General features: G+C 36.8%; 1 long non-coding RNA gene across 1 annotated transcript in view; it reads left to right on the top strand.

Annotated features, from left to right (window-relative positions):
- LOC132148850 (uncharacterized) overlaps positions 1-18,660 on the top strand; it is a 299,074-nt gene that overhangs the window by 109,659 nt on the left and 170,755 nt on the right. The gene's annotated exons all lie outside the window — the stretch shown is intronic.

Genomic DNA, 18,660 nt, shown 5'->3' with positions numbered 1-18,660 from the left:
ACCCGGGAGGAGCTCAGAGTAGAGCCGCTGCTCCTCCACATCGAGAGGGGTCAGCTGAGGTGGCTCGGGCATCTGTTCCGGATGCCTCCTGGACGCCTTCCCGGGAAGGTGTTCCGGGCACATCCCACTGGGAGGAGACCCCGGGGGAGACCTAGGACACGCTGGAGAGACTATGTCTCCCGGCTGGCCTGGGAACACCTCGGTGTCCCCCCAGAAGAGCTGGAGGAAGTGTCTAGGGAGAGGGAAGTCTGGGGTTCTCTGCTTAGACTGCTGCCCCCGCGACCCGGCCCCGGATAAGCGGTAGAAGATGGATGGATGGATGGATTCTTATTATTTTAGCATTTTTTGTGTTTTGTAAACCAGCCTTGTAAAATCTTATAATTATACTGTCATTAGAATTTGCCCCATTTAGTTTAGGCCTTATTGAACCCTTTAACTCAAATTTGGCATTACAGATACAGTGTTAACTCTATTTAGGCTCAGTAAGAATATGTTGAATGTATTGGAGCCAGTAAAGAAGATTCATCCTCTCATTGATCTTGGAGTCAGACTCCCTCAGCACTGAGCTACTGGATCTGTATTCCGGCTGCCTTTGAGTGACACATCCTGCAGAAAAAAAAGAGTCTGAACACTGTCTGCAAGGCAAAGTGCTGCAGGCATTCTGCGGATCTGGGCTTGACTGATGAAAGGCGATGAGTAGATTTAGAGAGCACTGACAACACCACAGCAGGACTGGAAAACAGTAACCAATCAGTACAGCATAACTGAAGTTTCTTGGCAAACAGATTGCGCCGATGGGGCGATATTCACAAGCCTGACGACCCACAATGGAGGCGTTGTTGCCTTTGGCCATTTTTGGTGCCTTTTAGTCTGAACCAGAGTGAACATAGTTTGACACTTCTTTTTGGTCTCATATGTGATGAAACCTAAGAGTAAATTCACTTACCAGTTGTTGTACTTCAGCATGATGTATTTCAGCACAAAACTCTTAATCACATACCAGCCACTTCACAACTTTAAATAGTTTAGTCAAAAATGAAAATTCTGTCATTATTTACAGACGTCCATGCCATTAAAACTCTTATGATGGTTTCAGAAGTACAAAAGGAGAATATTTATTATTATGCAGATTTTTTCATGGCTATGTGGCAGTGTCTTGCATGTCTTGGGAGAAACCAGGTTCAGTTGGGGGCCAGTTCTCCTCTGACCAGACAAACCAGCAGTTCAATTCCAGGCTGCAGCATTCTACCACATCTTTTCCTTCCCTTCGCCTCTCTATTAATGTGCTTGGACACAGAGCTCTGTGAACAGCCAGCCTCTTTTGCAATGATCTTTTGTGTCTTGCCCTCCTTGTGCAAGGTGTCAATGGTTGTCTTTTGGACAACTGTCAAGTCAGCAGTCTTCCCCATGATTGTGTAGCCTACAGAACTAGACTGAGAGACCATTTGAAGGCCTTTGGTGTTTTGAGTTAATTAGCTGATTAGAGTGTGGCACCAGGTGTCTTCAATATTGAACCTTTTCACAATATTCAAATTTTCTGAGATACTGACTTTGGAATTTTCCTTAGATGTCAGTTCTAATCATCAAAATTAAATAAAAAAATAAACATTTGAAAAAAAAAATAAAAATAATAATAATATATATACATACAGTGCCCTCCACTAATATTAACACTCTTGGTAAGTGTCACAGTTGTGAAAAGAAATCTGCATTGTTTATCCTTTTGATCTGTCATTCAAAAAAAAAAAAAAAAAATCTGACCTATCATTGAAGTAAAACCAATTAAAAGTGGGGGAAAAATCTCATTGTGAAATAAATGCTCTAGTTCATGCTGGCCACAATTATTGGTACCCAATTATTGCAATGTCTTTTTCCCAAGATAAAAGCTCTGAGTTTTCTCCTATAATGCCTGAAGAGTTTGGAGAACACCTGATTAAAGATCAGAGACCATCCCTTCATCCAGAATCTCTCCAGATCATTCAGATTCACAGCTCCATGTTGGTGGTGCTTATCTTCAGTTCAACCCATTTATTTAGTGTTCCTGTAGCTCAAATGGTAGAGCAAGGTTGGGTGTTCGATTCCCCGGAAACACATGATAGGTAAAAATGTATAGCCTGAATGCACTGTAAGTCACTTTGGATAAAAGTGTCTGCTAAATGCATTAATTTGATTTACTTTATTTTTTTTTTCTATAGCGTTCAGGTCAGAGGACTGGGACAGCCATGGCAGAAGATTCATTTTGTGCTCAGTGATCGATTTTTGTTTTCATCTTGATGTTTGTTTTGAAATACTCTCCTGATTGAAGATTCAAACATGGTACATTGTAAGATTTCTAGCAGAGGCAGTAAGGTTTAAATGTTTTATCTGTTGGTATTTGATAGAATCCATGATACCATGCATCTGAACAACATGTCCAGGACTTCTGGTAGAAAAACAGGCACACAACATTAAAGATCCAGCTGTGTATTTAACCATGGGCATTGGGTACTTTTTATACCTATTTGTACTAAACCCATCTGGTGGGTTTGCTGCCAAAAAGTTTTTTTTTTTCATCTGACAATAGTAGCCAGTGACATTTGAAGTTCCAGTCATGTTAGACAACTGAATATGCTGGAATTTGTTTCTGGATGATTGAGGATAATTTTTCTTGAAACCCTCCTGAACAAAAAGTGGAGTGATGTAGGGTCTGTTTGATGTTTTTTTTTTTTTTTTTTTGACTCTGACCCCAAGGCTCAACTTATTTCAGCAGTTCTTGGCAGTCTTTGGCCACTCAAACTCTCCTCCTCACCATGCATTGTGCAGATTTGTATCATCTTTAGTTGATTGGAACTTCTTAATTATTGCCCTGATGGTGGAAATTGGGATTTTCAGTGCTTTCTCTTTTCTTACTGCAGCTTTCTATTTTGTGAAGCTCAACATGTCACGGTTCGTGAATGCACCGTCTCCAGCTGTAGTCATGTTATGTCATGTTGATTGGTTCATGTGGGTGTTGCCACTGATCGCCTGATCAGCGGCAGGTGCATCTCATTCCAACCGCCTATTTAACGCCCTGTCTTTCGTCTCCTGTTTGTCAGATCGTTGTTTGAGGTCCTCGTGTCGATGTCTGTTCGTGCTCCTGTGTTCCTGTCCTTGCTCAGTTTCCTGCTTCAGTCTTCATTGGATATTCACAGTCACTCACGGATTATCACCGCCGATCACCGATCTACCATCACCGCCATCGCTACCAACGCACTCAAATCACCTACCCACCTGTCTGTGCTGCCATCGTGGTTCCTGCGTCCCTCACCAGCATTCATCCATCACTACTCCTGTCAATAAACAACCATTACTTGCATCTGCCTCCTGTCCTCCATTGTTAGCGTCACACAACAATCTTGTTCTGCACAGCAGAACTATAATCTTTGGTTTTACTCCTTGTAATGGACGGATCAAGTTAATTTGGTCTTTGTGTTCGTCATATTTATTATCCAGTAGAACAGGAAGTTATGGCTCACCATTTTAATGCTCCTAGTCACCATGGTGTGCTAAAAAATATAAATATGAATGGGAATATACTTTAGATATATTTTACTCAAGAATTTCTATGGATGCCAATAATTGTGGCCAACATGTATTGGGGAAAAACATTTATTTCATAATGTAAGTTTCCCTCCACTTTCAGTTGTTTTAAGTTTAGAATTTTGTGTATTTGTAAAATGAAAGATTAAAAATATAAACAATGGCGGTTTATTTTCACAGCCGCCTTTACTCATATTTACCAAGGGTTCCAATATTAGTGGAGGGCAGTGTGTGTGTGTGTGTGTGTGTTTGTGTGTGGATAAAAGTGTCTGCTAAATGCATAAATATAATATATATATATATATATATATATATATATATATATATACATTACATACCATTCAGTCTTTTTTTTTTAAAGAAGTCTCTTATGCTTACCAAATAGTAATATTTTAAAATGTTTCTGCAATTTACAGTAAGTTTTCTATTTTCATACATTTAAAAATATAACCTATTCCTGTGTGTAATAGAGCTGTAATCGGTCCTTAAAAGTTAGGACACAAGCCCGACAGATTTCGGCCCCAGCCCGACATGTACATTTTGATTGACAGCTTTTTAAAAGCCCGAACCCATTTACAGCCCGACATTATTCAAATGTGCACACACACACAGCTCTTTTGCCTTTTGTCAAGAATGAGTCGTTTATACATGTTTTAACAATTTATTCATGACTAACTTATGTTATAGGCTATAAGTTGGAACTAAGAAACAAAATAAGTCCTCTGTAACATCAAAACACTCTGAATAGGCATAGGCTCATTTAGGCTCTAAATAGGCCATCGCACCAATATGTCACAGTCTTCTGTCTTTCTGTCACTGTCTTCTGTGAGTGTTGTGTTTGTTTGGTGCCATGTGCTCTCTCCTGTCCTTTTCTGACCCCGCCCACCTTGTCACCTGACTATTGTTTTGTTGCTACACCTGTGTTTCTCCCTTACTCCCGGACTCATTTACCTCCACTCTGCACACCTGTCTCTCAATCACACACACAGCTGTTGCTCATTGTCATGGACTATATATTCTTGTCTCACACACCACTCTGTCTGGCTGTATTAATTGTTAGATGTTAATCATGTTTGCATTTTCTGATTCTGATCTTGTCCTGGATATCTGTTCGGTTTTGTTTTTGTCTTGTTTGCTTTTTGTTTCATTTATATTAAAGTAATTTCTTCCCTGCATTTGGACCCAGACCCTGTTCTTTCTTTGCCGGCCTGTGACAGAATAAAAACGAGTCTTTTTTTTAGCGAATTAAATTAAGATACATTTTAAATTAAGCTGGGTATTTGGCAATAACGAAATTAAGATAAAGGCTCCGCCGGATTTGCTTCACCACTAGCAGCTGACGTTTAATAAAAGAATAATGCCAACATTAACCTATATACTCTGTCTACATTATGCATTTAGGACTCAATTAATATTTAGTTATCATTTGAAAAACCTTTACTCACAGAGATTAGGCTAAGCCTACATGTTTTTGTGGAGGAAAATTATTGAATCTACTGTAGATGGCTTCAGCGTATTCCTGCGCTCACTGATGGTGCGTCATTATTCAGTCATTATTTTCATTATAAAAGTGCTCTCATTTTTCTTTGTCCATTGTCTAGCTTTGTTGGTGTAATTAGTTCATGAGTTACTTCATGTTTCTTTCCAGGCCAAGTCTTGATCATTGTGTTTCTGCGCTCTTTTGTATTTTTATTAAACTGCACATGGGTTGTCATTGAACTTATCTTAATAGGATTTTCATTAAACATCTTCAGTGTTACATTATCCTTCAGAAATCATTCTATTATGAAACATTTATTATTATCATAATAGTTGTCGATTCTTTGATGAATTATTTGCTGATTATTTTTCCCTTGCTGACACTTTTGATCAATTTAATGCATTCTTGCATCTTCATTTAATAATAATAAAAAAATGTATGTATAATTACATTTTTACTGTTTTATCATAGGTGCAATAAGGTGCAATTGTCCTGTGCAAATTGTGATCATTACTAATAATTTGCCATTACTTAATTTGGTCAATTCAGTTCTTAAACAATGCAGACAGCACAAATAAACAATCCTCTGATATTTACGCAATGTCAGTGTGCACCTTACATACCGAAGAAGTTTAACTGATGGTGAGTTTGCAGACAAATGCAGTAACACTGTGCTAGAGCATTACAAGACCCTAAAGCGGATCTAATAATGCACTGATGGATTTGCCAGTGGCAGATGTAAAGTGGCACAGGTGCCCATCCCATGTGTGACTCTGCATGGGCGGAAGCTGAATCTGTCTCTCTATAACCATTGCATTTTTTTTTTTCATATGACCACCAAAGGACAGGCTCTGGTGTTTTTGTTAAACAAATGACCAGATTACATAATCAGTCCTACTTCTCCTGCAGAGCCTGGCAGGTGCTGTTTACATGTAGCTGTGAGCACCACATCAAACTGAAAAGTGCTTTATAGTCATCATTGCAGCAGCAACCTCGGGGGCGGCCAATCTGTCATAGTCAATCTGCAGAGCAACACAGTGGGACAGGAGTGCTGATGCTCTATGGTTGTCATTCCTCCGTGCTAAAGTCATCCCAGTCGGCTGCCACAATTCCTTTCTGAAGTTTTCCGCTAACAGGATACCAGTACTTAAGGACTTTTTCTTCTGCACAAACTATTTGATACTCAAGTTTTCACACAATGACATTAAATTAATGTAATATATATATATATATATATATATATATATATAAATATATTATATTTTTTTTTTATATATATATATATATTTTTTTTTAACATAATGATTTAAAATCGATCACTTTTAATTTGAAATTATTACAAAGTGTACATCTTAAAAGTGTTCTTAGGTGTGTTAAGAAACATAGCCATGAAAGTATTTAAGTACACTTAAATAGCTTTCAATTTCATTAATATTATATTATTCGTATGCAGTGTTGGGGGTAACACATTACAAGTAACACATCTTATGTAATCAGTGTTTACACGTGACTAGTAAAGAAATGCATGACTTTTTAACAAGAACAAGAGTTACTTTTTGAAACGCCAGTTTGTTTTCCCAAAAATTTAGTTTGAGCTGCGCCCTCTAATAGTAACATAACTTATTACTTTCCATAAAAAGTAACTAAGTCAAGTCAAGTCACCTTTATTTATATAGTGCTTTAAACAAAATACATTGCGTCAAAGCAACTGAACAACATTCATTAGGAAAACAGTGTGTCAATAATGCAAAATGACAGTTAAAGGCAGTTCATAATTGAATTCAGTGATGTCATCTTTATGTAATGCAATTAGTTGAGTATCGCAATAATGCTATGCATTAAATAAAAAAATTACTTTCCCCAACACTGTTTGTTAGTACAGTTATACTTTTTAGGACATTCAAAAGAATTGAGTGCACTTCTTTTTCACAAGGGCAGGGAATTGAGCAGGATCCAGTTGAATAACTTCAGAGTGGCATTGTTTGACTCAACATGTTTTTGGGTGCCTTATGACTCAGAACTGTGCATAGTTACACAACAAATATATCAAACTGAGCTTTCTGAAAGAGGCCAGAAATCTTCCGAAGTTGGAGTTTGTGTGAATTATATGATAACATTTGGCAATTCTATTCATAAGGCAACTTTCTATCCATTGTTATTTTTTTCTCTCTTTGACCTGCCATCATCTGTTAAGCAACAAATTAAACATGCAATCTCTCTTGCTGTGCCTTTCAACATCATGACAATTATATTGTAAAAGACTCTTTTAATGAGTGGTCGTCAATATCTAAATAAGAGGTAGGTTCATGACAGAAAATGTTGGAACATATTACATGTAGTTAACATAATTTCTTTCAACGTTCTGCAAGCTACGTTCTGGTTCACAGGGGGCCCTATTAAGTGTTCACTGCTCGCTAAACACTGAGCAGGGGTTATTTAAAAGCCTCGTTTGAAAAACTGGTTCCTGTGGCCTACCCTGCCTTGTCATCAGTCTAAATCTCACAGATTAAGGGTTTTTAGTAGGATGACATAATGTACTCCTGTATATAAATATGAACAACAGTTTTTTCATATGTATAAATAGAATAAAGCCGGATGTGTTATATAAAAACATATTTAATGGATTATAACATTTATAATTCATGATACTACGTAAATGCTCTAAATGAATATAAAAAAATGGCCTTTAAAATGTTTAATATGAATATAATTGTGCTTGCTTAACTCTTATGTAACATATGGTAATCGAATTGTAATAGTCACAAAACTGATGCTCTTTATGCTTGCACATATCTGCCTATAATCACACCTGAGGTAATTTAAACTCAATAGAAATTACATCCAACATTTTTTTTCATAATTTATTTTCACTTCGATTTGCATAGTTTGTAGACACACTGCTGAGCAAATGTAGGACAGAACAAATGCAGGTTTAATCTAACCCGGCAGGCTGGTTTGCTAATTTAACCCAACGGCTTGTTTACACATTTAATCCAGATAGTACTGTAGCTCATATTAACTAGAGCAGGGATTCATTTTATCTCATAAAGTGATTATTGTTTTCATTTGTCTCATTGAAAATCTCACAGTTAATAACTGGTTTGAAAGCATTCAAAAAAAAAAAAAAAAAGCATTGGTATTTTCTAAACAATAATAATTAAAAAAATAACACAAATAATTTTTTTTTGTTTTTTTTTCTTTATTGGCAGTCTTTGAAAGTCATGGAAAATGTATTTCGATTGATGAAATAAAAATAAAATATTCCGAAAAATATATAAATAAATAAATTACAAGATATAGCTTTTAAAAAGCTAAAGAGGCATTTCGCCCTAAATGAAAATACTGTCATCATTTTCTCATCCCTGACTTGCTCCAAGTGTCTTTCTTCTGTTGAACACAAAATATGAATGTGTGTAACCAAGCAGTAGCCAATGACTTCCATAGTAAAGAAAAAAAAAAATATATATATATATATATATATTTTGGCTTCTGTCAACTTTTTGGTTAACAACATTCTTCAAAATAACAAAATAACCTAATACAGGTTTGGAAAAAGTGGAGGATGAGTAAATGATGAAAGTATTTTCAGTATTATGGCTAAAGTATCCCTTTAATATGTGAAAGGAGAAAAAGGACTAGCACTGGAATATGTGGACAGAAAATCTATAGTGTTCATCAGCCTGATCTCACAATCAAAACGTACATATTTAGACGTAAATTAAAACTGTCCAATACGTATGTGCCTCTACGTATTTACAGTGTCATTTATGTATTATCTGGACGTAATTACAGGTTCGATACGTATCGAAATTTACGTAAAAACAACCTCAAATACGTACAGATAGAACGTGTTTTCTGACCAGTCAGTTATCCATAGAAATTTGCTCATGAAGCTGCTTTTCAATGCGTATCGGATTAATTTTTTAAATATTTATGTATATTTTCCCTTTTTATAATTTTTTTTTGATAAATGTAAGATCCCTATACCTCACCCGAACCTAAACCTACCCATTTTATACAGAATGTTAAAAGAATAAAACATAATAAAACACAATTTTAGTAAAAATATAACATTACAACGTTATTTTGAGCCACTAACGTTAATCTTACACCTACCCCTAATCCTACCCATAACCATTTCTTAAAACTACATAACGTTACTGTTATAAATTAACAAATAACAGACAAACAAACAATGTTAATCATTTATTTTTTGCGAAAAAATATCAAAAGTGGTACCAAAAGTAGTTCAAATGATAATGAGTTCCAGTCGCAGTCCTCTCTGGATGTAATAGTTTTTATAGGGTACAGAGCAGAATGTAATTTATTTATCCGTGAAATTATGAATCTGTCTTCTCTCCGTGAAGGCGCACTGGTGCAGTAGCAGTAGTACTACAGGCCCGGTTCTACGGGGGTGCTTGAGGGGAAAGCACCCTCAGATGAAAAATTATTAATAGCACACATAAACGAGATTTTGCCGAAAATAAAACACAGACGGATTTCACACTCTTGCCTATAATAGGATAGCCTACACAAATGAAATAAATTAATAAAATTATACAAATATATATATATTAAATAAATTATTTCGTTATGCTTTCATGTTTAATGCATTGTAGTTGTCCTTTCGTGATCGCGATACGCAAAAGGTGAAGCTGTCTCTTTAATTGCCCACTTTGCTTGCGTGCGTGCTTCCCGCTCAGAAATTTTGTTAGCTGACTTTCTGAGACGGGGCTTTAGGTAACGTAAAAATAAGTGTCCATTTTTAATCATCATGGACATAAGAAAATGGCTCAAGAACGCACAAACATCTACATCGAAGGGACAAGCATGTGAAGAGTCAGTGGCTACAGTTCATATTTACTAACACCGAAGTTTAGCCCGAACCTCGCGTCATTTTAATGACGTTTCTCCAACATAATGTTCTCCAACATAAATGCTTTCTAGTCTGGATTCGCAAGCCGTTTGAAGGAAGGTTACAGTACTGAATATATTTGGATTAGCTTCTTCCTCCTCCTCCGAATCACAACCTGTAAGTATTATTATTAATAATTGTAGCATGCTCAATAAGTATTTTGTGTAACGTTATGTGTGTTGTGTAACGTTAAACTAGCGCAGCTTCTTGGTCTTTTGCTGTCAATTGTTTTGAACTGCTTGTCGTTGTTATTGGAGTTGTCATAAAGAATATAGCAGCAATACCTTGGTGTAATGTTACTGCAGTAGTGCTTTATCAATATGTTTATGAATAACGCTAACAATGAATGACTGATTGGGTGTTGATGTGTTGTCATGGTTGTCAGACCCGGCAGTCAGCGCTAGTGCATTATGGGTAATTGTTTGTTGGGAGTTGATTTATGCGTTATTACAGCAATATGGTTGGGGTTTGTGTTAGTAAAGTTACGTGTGTTTATGTTCAAGTTAGGTTGGATGTTCTTGGTACATTTTCTGCCTTGTTATGTAAAAATGTGTCTCTCACCGTCATGGAGAGAGACTTGTGTAAGGCAGTGACTTTTGTCCATTCTATGAGTGGTCAATTGAAGTTGAACCCGGTTACAACAAGGGTATCACTACAGTGTAGGTAGGCTATGTGTGGCATGTTTTAATGTTTTGCAAAGTGAAGATGGCTGCTTGTTTACCTGCTATTCTATAATTTACTGCCAGATCGTATATTGATTAACATAACAGCAATTACTGTAGTATTGTTGTATTCAACATCCCCAATTTTGAGATACTATGTTTCAGACTGATGACTGAGCTATTTTCTACGATTATGTAAGCAGCACCCTCACTATATTCAGAAGCACCCTCAGTGATTTGGTTCTAGAACCGGGCCTGAGCAGTACTGATTTCAAATGTCTATCAACTGAAACACGACATGTCGCAATCTGTGACGAATTATGTGAGAACCAATGAGAGTTCGATATTAGTGCCGAAAACCATGTCGTAACGTTCCTGTGGCGCACTGGCGCTATTTTCAAATTCGAATCATAACGAGCGCGGGCTTTGACTGTGACGGACGCTGTTGCTGAGAATGAAGATGAAGATCGATTGATATGGATATGTTCCTTGCAAACATCTGGATTCTAAAGATATGGAGTACAGCAAACAAATAAAATGGATGTGATTTGTAATTTTATGCTGTGCTTTTGTGTATCTATGGTTTGCAGCATGCACAGAAATGTTATTTCCTATTAAGTAGATGAGTAAACTGCTTTCAATAAATTCAATAAAAACATTTATTTATATGACAATTAAATACAACAGATTTAAATCATTAAAGCCACAATTTTAATATTAATACATTGGAATGCATATACATTCACACTTTACGTTAGATTATTTACGTTTTTTTAGCTGCTAACACGTAAGTATTTGTACGTTTTACTGCTATAAATACGTCTAAGTTGTACGTTTTTATGTGCATGAAAACGTAAGTAAATGTACGTGTGGTAGAACCACATTTAACGTAAAAATACACACGTATTCTCATGAGATCACGTTGTGTTCATGCTATATTGACCACCGTAGCTCTAGGTAATTGTTTTTCATGGGGACATAATTCAGCATTTGCAGGATCTAGTCAATGATTTTGCTGTAGTCTGAATCAAGAATGTTGGTGGTTTTCTTCCACCACCCCTGTAAAAATGATCTGCCCAGTTACCTACTGTTTTTGAACAAACACTATGGTCATGTCCGAATCCACATCTCTAAGCTTACAAGAAGGGAAAAGTCCAAAAGTCATCTTCGAAATCCTTTTTGACCACTGTCATGCATCTTACAGTAACTTTTGTGATATGTGACATCACGATGTAGGAAGATTTGCATAACATCGTTCAAATGTTCGAAACTTCTTTGTTTGGTCTTCCAAAAGAGGACACGACTAGAAATAAGTGGTTAAGTTGTATTTACAGTACTGTTCCAGAACAGTTCAACGCAAATATTCAGATGTGTTCAATGCATTTTATGGAGGATGAGGACTGTTTCCTGAACCAGTAGCCTACAATGCCAGAGTCTGTTTCTATAAAGTGGGGGCAGTTGCAAGTTTGCAAGGACAGTCTGAGAATGTAGAATTGCTCTTTGTGACAAGTGGGGCGGGGCCGAGAGCCGTGGGAGCGGGGCGAGGCCGGTGGAGTGATTGAGAGATGAGTGACACCTGCTCGACCCACCGGTCTCGAGTCCCACGGAGGAGATGGAAGGATATAAAGCAGGAGCAACAACGATGACGGACGAGAGAGGACCAGGCCTGGATTTTAGTTAGTGTTTTGATTTTGTTTGTGCGCAGCAGTCGGCCGTGAGGGGCTGCCGCGCTGTTTTGTGTTTATTTTGATTATTAAAGTTTGATTTGATTGTCCGTCGGTTCCCGCCTCCTTCTTCCCGAAGATTATGAAGTTTGTACATCGTTACACTCTTGTTGTTTGTCAGTTCTCCAATCACAAATGCAGACATGGTACTATGTTTACGCGGCGCAATAAGCAACACAACGCTTAAAAAGACAGTATACTGTAAGTCATTATAATCAGTAATTATATCCACACTGGATGCAACAAATGCCTCGTTTGTAATGGGTTTTATTGTTTTTGTCACAGCACTCCAGGAGACACGGCATGACAGTATGGTAAGGGGCATAACATTTCCGTCACATGCTTGAGGTATTTGTCCTATCACATCGCACTGGATAGCTGGCCAATCAGAGCACACCTCGCTTTTCAGACCAATTTGCTTTTTTTAAATCGACGTGATTCAGAAGGCAGGGCATAGAGGAGCAACAGTAATGTACATTATGTGGAAAATAGTGTGTTTTTTAAACCTTAAACCATATAAACACATTTCATTAAACCAACTACACAAAATAATGTTCTTTTTAGCAGCGTCATATGACCACTTCAAACATTAATTTATTTATTGTCCATGCAATGTGACTGAACATTCAACTGACCATGTGAGAAATGCAGATTTATTTGTACAGATGTCCCTGTGAGAAACAATTACCTTCTGAATAGGGCTTATGGGATCAATAGTATGAACTTGCCATGTAGTAATCAGCTGCTGATGAGTCGTTGAGTCGTTTTCAGTGTTACAGTGTTTGAGTGTTAATCTTTGGATATTCATGGTTAGGGCTTTTGTTGAAAATTATGGAAAATAAGACACAATATACAGTAGCTTGAAAGTATGAAGGTATTTTGTCTTATTTTGTACAGATTTATTTTCTTTCTTTTTTTATATCATGTATTTAATGTATCCTATCAAAAGTACTGTTGTTATCTTAGTTTATTTTAATCTGAATTGAACTTTTTTTATGCATTTTTCGATTTTTCTACTTGGAAAACATGATAAATTTGCAACGTGATCTGTGAAGACACAGATAGTCTACTTCGCTCAGCATCTCATAAACACATAAATCACTGCACAGTTTCACAACAATTTAGTGAAACAGTGGCTCAGCCTATTTGTTTCAATCGATGGCCTCATTGGTTAATGTTAAGAGACACTGCAACAGAAACATCAGTTCCATTTGCCTTCATAAAAATATGATTTGTAAATCTGTTCTTCAGACATGAGGCTCAACTCTGAATAATGCTGGGTAGTAAATCTCTGCTTTTTCTTTCTGTCGTCAAGCTGAAATGCGTATCAGCTTAAACAAAGCATTATGCCCTTGTTTATACATGTTTAATAATGCATAATGTTTTGATTTAACCACATCACATGTTGCTCTATAATGATATTCAGTGCTTACCTTCTGTAAACCGCTCGTAAAATATGAGTCCATAAACATGACTGGATTCTCATTACAGGATTGTTTTCTGGATGTGATTCTCAATTCATAAATATATGTGCATCGCCAGTATTGTTTGATTTGCATATAAATGCTGAGGGACTGAAAATATGAGCATCTGCAACATAAAAGCATATCAGAATAAATTCTGGATCGCTTTGCTGTTTATTTTGTCCAATAATTGGCCACTTCTACATGTAGAGCGTCCAACCACAGTTCATTTTTGTTAAGCAATGCCATTGTGCTACAGGTCCAATATGCATCTGACCATGAATGTTTAGATCAACGTATGTGTTTATAAGGTCATGTGTAAGACAAAAAATAAAATAAAATAAAAATAAAAATAAAAATTCAAATTTGGCCTTGACTAAATCAAAACTAATGCACTGACTGCTTATATGCATATGCACAATGCAATGTCTAGACCTGAGATAAACATTTCTTTGTATCATCAATGACATGATATAATTATTTCAAAAGATATTCAAGCAAAGCAAGTTTGGTGGTTCCTCATTTAAAAGGGAGATTAGGAAAAAAAAATGTCCCTCATGCTTCCTAATGCAAGAGCTAAAAGTACATATTGAATTGATGAGTAGGTCAATGGACTGTGGGTGGCATTATAATCTAGCATTCAAACGTATATTACATATAATGTGGGCACTGAAAAGACTTACAACACAGCAGCAGTGAGTCTGTGGCGTTAAATAGTGATATCACACCGCACATGAATTTGATTATATGATAATGACCACACGCTCACGCCTCCAGCCAGCCTGTAGCACCGCCAATACCTAACGCCCAGACATGTGTTGTGTGGGTTCAGATCCCGTGTTACTCAATATCTCCACCAACACTGTATAACTACAAGCTGTTAGGGCCATTGTCAGAGTGTGGAGAAGCCATAAGAAGGCCATGAGATGAACCAGCACAACACTTTTGAAAACATGCATGCAGCAGTTGCCCAAGAAGAAATACAGAAAACACGTGGTTCACAGCGAGCTGCCATGGGCCTGAGCGGTTATCAGAAGAATGCTTGTGCAAGAACAGACTGCTGCTGTATGTTAGACTGATGAATTATGAAAGCTGGAGTGAGAACCAAATGGACATACAAAAACGGACTGGGCTGAGTTTCCCAAAAGCTTCGTAAGCCTAAGAAGTTCGTAAAAATGATTGTACGACTGATCTTAAAATTACAGTCTGTTTCCCAAAAGCATCGTAACTTAAGTAGCACTTGAAAATCATCGTAGATCTACGGGTGCTTTGGAGTAATCGTAAAGCCCTAAGTCCATCGTAAGAAGACAGATTTATGCGGTCACCTGCAGGACAATCGGCAGATTACACCTTTAACTCGATTCAAGTGCAATGTGATTATGATATAAGGTTTTGATTGTGCTTTATTGTACACTTTATAACATGTTTTCTTTCTGTGTGTTTTATTTTTTTAAATTAATTAATTAATTAAAAAGGGCAGGAAAAATTAGAAATACACATTTGAATTAAATGGCTGAAAACAACAACAACAACAACAAAAAGAAAAAAAAAGAATAAAAGATGTAGGAAATGCTTCAAAGACTGGGGGGAATATATGTCAATAACATGTTAAAGTGCACGAAAACCATATGTGCTGGACCCGGAAATAACATCTCACTCTCTCTCTCTCTACACTGTATATGAATAAATTAATTTAAATAAATTTATACATTTACCAGACGCTTTTATCCAAAGTGACTTACAGTGCATTCAGGCTAACATGTTTTACCTAACATGATATATAAATATATAAAGTATATAATGTATATTATATATTATGTATTATATATATTATTATGTAAAGTAAACTATAATATAATATAATATTGTATTGTATTATAGTTATTATATCCAAGTTGTCTGTCTGGAACGCAGCAATAGGTTAACATCAATAAACGATCGTGTACTACAATCAAGAGCCATTCTATAAGGTGATATTTCAGCACTTGACAAATGGACAGCGACTCCATGAGTAGCACTTAAAGCACAGCTACGTGCGATTGCTTTACGTGCATTGTTGGGAAATGCACGTGAAACAATAACAAACGAACTTAAAATTACTCGTAGAAAAAGTTCTTTAGCACTAAGATCAGTTGTTATCAGGACACCCGGCCCTGATCAAATAGAAAAACAGATATGACATGGAAGAGATTGAAAGCAGTTATCGTGTTTTATTAATACATTAGAAACTAGACGTTGACATTTTTTGAAAAACATGTCAGTGGAGCTTGGTGGTGCTAAACTTGCTGCCAGCATATGGAGTTTGTATTTGTATACTAGCCCAAGTCAAAACAGCCTATCTATACCTCCATGATATTCTGGTGCAGAGATGGTTTCTATGGAGTTGTAGGGTGTTTTATAGGTGTCTCAAGTCAAGAGACCACCCCCCCTCCCACCCCTTCCATTCAGTATATGTCTAGGATTATTATGCAATTAAGTGCTATTTATAAACAGGTGTATTTGATTAGGGTTTCAGCTTAACTCTGCGGGACAGTGACCATAGTGTAATTACTGTAATGTTATTACCATTACAAAAATCTCAGTCTTAAACATATGCTCATTCTGTGTATTTGTGTCTGGGGCCAGGGGACTCTGCTAGAAAAACTTACAAAACAAGGAAGCTTGATTTGAAATTTGATTTGAAATATGACAAATATGACAACACTTTTTATTTTTTATAAGCGGTGATATAAGAGCCATATACAGTATGTTAGACCTATTTATATAGATAAATAGAGCATAAGATGGCTTTGACCTGTAATTACTGTAGCCTACAATGTACTAGAGCTGTAATCGGGCCTTAAAAGCTAGGCACGACAGGACCCGAGCCCGACAGGTTTCGGCCCGAGCCAGACAAGTACATTTTGATTGACAGCTTTTTAAAAGCCCAAACCCGTTTACAGCCCGAAATTATTCAAATATTATTCACAGCTCTTTTGCCTTTGTCAAAAATGAGTAATTTATTCATGTTTTAACATAATTTATTAATAACTAACATACACCACTTGGAAGTTGGAATAAAGAAATAAAATAAGTCCTCTGTGACATCTTAACATCTCAGCACTCTAAGTAGACATAAGCTATGCTCGTTTAGCCTAAAAACGAGTCTTTTTTTACTAATTAAATTAAGATCAATTTTAAATTAAGGTGGGTATTTGGCAATAACGAAATTAAGATAAAGGCTCCGGATTTGCTTCGCCACTAGCAGCTGACATATAATAAAAGAATAATGCCAATATTAGCGTATATACACTGTCCACATTATGCATTTAAGACTCAATGAATATGTAGTTTTCATTTAAAAAAAACTTTATTACTGACAGCGATTAGGCAAAGCCCTTTTGGAAAATGTTACTGTAGATGGCTTCAGCGTATTCCTGCGCTCACTGATGGTGCGTCATTATTCACTGATTATTCTCATAAACTTGGTCAACACTTTTCCACACCTCAGACTTTGCTTAAGTTGCTGGTGCAACCAAAACGTAATCGCCAGAGGCAAGCCTCCGTTACACAGTCAGCATCCATTTCCGCATCTTTCTCGCTAATCGAAACACATCACATGACCGCTCGTTTACCTCGCAAACCGGAGCGCAAGCCCGAGCCCGACCCGAGCCCGCGTCGGGTCACGTCGGGTTCGGGCAAAGATCTTCAGCTCTACAATGTACTGATGCAGTTAGGATATTTATATATACAAATCAGACAAATATCCTAATCCAAAACATTTCTAGCATAAACTTTCATTGTAAAGAAATTAAAGTTCCATCTTTGATTGTTGAAAGACTTTCTGGTGCATTTCACTTACAGCCAATTAAATTTCCAGTCGGATTTTCATCGGTCAGGTGTGGATCTCTTCTGAACGATTGATAACTTTTGACAAAGTTTAATCCAGGAGCAAAGAGAAATAATTTCTACTTTAAAAGCATGGAGAGATCGCGATTGCACACAGTCTGAGTGCAACCGTGTCAGATATTTCAGTATCGTTATCAAAACACAGATATTTATGATAACACTATGTAGTTTGTTTCTCCAAGTCACCTATTGCCAACGTTAGGCATCCACAAAATAATTCTTATCCACCACATGTTTATTGATTGTATGTTTTTCTAACCCCAGTGTATTGGTTTTTTATTTCTAAAAAAATAAAATAAATAAATATATATATATATAATGATGTAAAGGGGGTTGAAGATTGATTTCCTTGGAGGTGAGAAATAAGCACCACTTCAGACTGTATGTTTTCACCACAGAAATGTAAACTGCGTACACAGAAGAAAGAAACCATTCCAGAGCCTCTACTTTATACTACCATCTTCTACATATCGGTCATGCATTTTGACCAAAAAAAAAACAAAACATAACACGATCTTTATATTCAGACGTAGTACGACGAGGATCAACATTTCATGATAATGACATCAGTGTTGCTATTACAGGGTACTTAACTGGGGTCTTCAGCAGTTCTGAGCATTTCATCTATAAACCCCTATGTCATTAAAGCATGTCAGGTAGGATTGATGAGCCGGAGTGGGGATGTTCTAAAGGGACACTTCAAAAAGTCGACTCAGATGGATCATTTATGCTAAAGGTACTATGGAAACTGGCGTAGCCTTAGCGTGACTTAACGAGCGAACCCCACTGTTTGTTTAGCCAGAATGGATGAGGCTCGGCAGGCTCCATGCGGCGCTGAAATATAGATTGTGCAGCATCCTCACCCAAATCTGGAGTTTTCACCCCTCCTTCAGAGATGAGAAATCTAAATGTTTTCTCTGCACTCCAGCGCTGACAGAAATACGAGATCAAGCCAGGGAGGAGATATAAT

This window comes from Carassius carassius, chromosome 9 (assembly GCF_963082965.1).
Source record: "Carassius carassius chromosome 9, fCarCar2.1, whole genome shotgun sequence".
Lineage (NCBI taxonomy): Eukaryota > Metazoa > Chordata > Actinopteri > Cypriniformes > Cyprinidae > Carassius > Carassius carassius.
This window is presented reverse-complemented; position numbering and strand designations above follow the sequence as displayed.